We start from the raw sequence: 510 nt of genomic DNA, 5'->3' as shown, positions 1-510 counted from the left end.
GGGGGGGGTTTGGGGGGGATTTGGGGAGGGGACAGATGCCCCCCCCCGGGAGGGGCAGGGGGTGGGGACCCCCCACCCTGTCCTGCTGGAGACTGGGGGGGTCGGAGGGTTCAGCCCCTCACGGGGGGACTTGGGGGAGGACACACGGACTTCTGTGGGGTTGGGCCCGTCCAGATGTGACCCCTCAGCTGGTGCTGTCCCCAGTTTGGATCCAGCTGTGCCCCCATTTCAGATCCAGCTGTGCCCCCATTTCAGATCCAGCTGTGCCCCCCTCACCTCCCCCCCCGTTTGGGTCCAGCTGTGTCCCTTCCCCCAGTGTCCCCCCAGTTTGGATCCGGTTGTGTTCCCACTCCAGCTGTGCACCCCCCCCCCATTTCGGATCCAGCTGTGCCCCTTAAGCCCCCCCCCCCCTCGGTTGTTTTGGTCCCGCCCCGTCCCCTGAGGCTCCGCCCCCTCCACCCCACAGCCAATCGCGTTCTTTTTCCCCGGGTCGAGGCCCCGCCCATGGGG

Source organism: Corapipo altera, unplaced genomic scaffold (assembly GCF_003945725.1).
Source record: "Corapipo altera isolate COAL_440 unplaced genomic scaffold, ASM394572v1 269, whole genome shotgun sequence".
In the NCBI taxonomy this organism is placed as follows: domain Eukaryota; kingdom Metazoa; phylum Chordata; class Aves; order Passeriformes; family Pipridae; genus Corapipo; species Corapipo altera.
This window is presented reverse-complemented; position numbering follows the sequence as displayed.